This window comes from Apis dorsata, unplaced genomic scaffold (assembly GCF_000469605.1).
Source record: "Apis dorsata unplaced genomic scaffold, Apis dorsata 1.3 scaffold_209, whole genome shotgun sequence".
Taxonomy (NCBI): Eukaryota; Metazoa; Arthropoda; class Insecta; order Hymenoptera; family Apidae; genus Apis; species Apis dorsata.
In genome coordinates, this window is record NW_006263493.1 from 32,111 (window position 1) to 33,563 (window position 1,453).

A 1,453-nucleotide genomic window follows, 5' to 3' on the forward strand; every position below is an offset into this window, starting at 1 on the left:
AATTGATCGAGAGCGTGAGAGGGAGGAGGAGGGGTCGGTGGCGCGAAGGATGCCTCCGGCGGAAGTTGGAAGCCCCCGAAATCCCCGAGTCGCACATACACACCACGATCCACGCTTTTGTTAGAAAATAGCGATGCCCCCTCCCCCTTTGGTCTAGGGAGGGAGAGGGGTCGAGGAAACGGGAACGAAATGAGGAGCTGTCGCGGCCAGCTGCTAACTCTCGAGAAATTCCCTGGCAGTCATCGGTCTGCACGCGCGAAAGGGTGTCCAATGAAATCGATAGCGACGCGTCTGGAGACGGTGTCCACTTGCCCCCTCCCCATTCAGGGACACGAAGTCGTCCGTTGGAACGATCCTTCGATCGATCCCTTGAATCTCTTTCGAAGGGAGAACGATCGACGGTGAAACGAGAATTTCGATTTCGAAAAGATTCGGAATGACTACGCGAGAAATTTTGACGGAAGGGAGTTAAAGAGTTTGGAGAAATTTGTTCGTTGGCAATGGAAATATACGCTCGTTTAACGATAGATCTCGTTAGCTTCTCTGTTCCGGCGAGGCGCCCTCATTGTGTCCCCGGGATCGAGCGCCGTACCATATTCAGCAAACCGGCGGGAATTTCGGGTTAGAATTAGGGCTTCGATTGGATTATCAGGACGACGGATTGGGGGAGAGGAAGTCTCTGTCTCTGCCTCTCTCTCTTTCTCTGTGCGCGTCTCTGCGCTCCCTTCTGGGCTCGGTCTCCGGTGGCGGTGGTGTGTCGGTTCGTAGATTGCGACGGTTCACGTAGGAAAGCCGGTCTGTCCGCGTGAGGGGCAGATCGCTGCTGGCCTAACCTAACCTAACCTGACCAGCGTGGGCAGCAGCAGCAGCAGCAGCCTGGTCGGATAGGACGCACCGCCTGTTGGGACGTCTTTAATTGGGTTGGCGACACCGTACCCGGGAAATAAAATGAATCGCTGCCTCGACGCGTCTCTTCTTCCTCCTCCTCCTCCTCCTCCTCCTCCCCCGTTTCGGTTTCGGCCCTCGTTCGAAACTGCTGCTCGCGCAAGATGATCGGGGGAGAGAGAAGAGGGAAGAGGCGGTGGCTCGCCCGGGGAAATAAAATCGGCCGCCGATGAATGCGAATCGAGGGACTTTGGGGCAAGGCGGAGTGGACAGACGAGGGGGGCAGGATGAGGAAAAGCTGCTAGAACTCTCCCGAGAGTTTCGAGGTGGTCGAGTTTCGGGGGAATTTTTGGATAGGAGATTCAGCCGCGCGATCTGAAGGAAATTTTAGGGAATCGATCGTCCGGAATCGATAGATAGTTGGTGGTAATTCGATTGGAGGGTAATTGGCCAATTACGGGGAAAGGGGAGAGAACGCTTTTTTCCTTTTTTTTTTCCTTTTTTCGAGCATCCCGTCCGCGGGAATAATCGAGTCGAATCGAATTTCTCCTCGATCCGATTCGATATT

At 54.7% G+C, this 1,453-nt stretch overlaps 1 protein-coding gene across 1 annotated transcript in view; it reads left to right on the plus strand.

Moving 5' to 3' along the window:
* Nucleotides 1-1,453, plus strand: part of LOC102671662 (runt-related transcription factor 3-like) — a 13,689-nt gene that overhangs the window by 7,311 nt on the left and 4,925 nt on the right. The gene's annotated exons all lie outside the window — the stretch shown is intronic.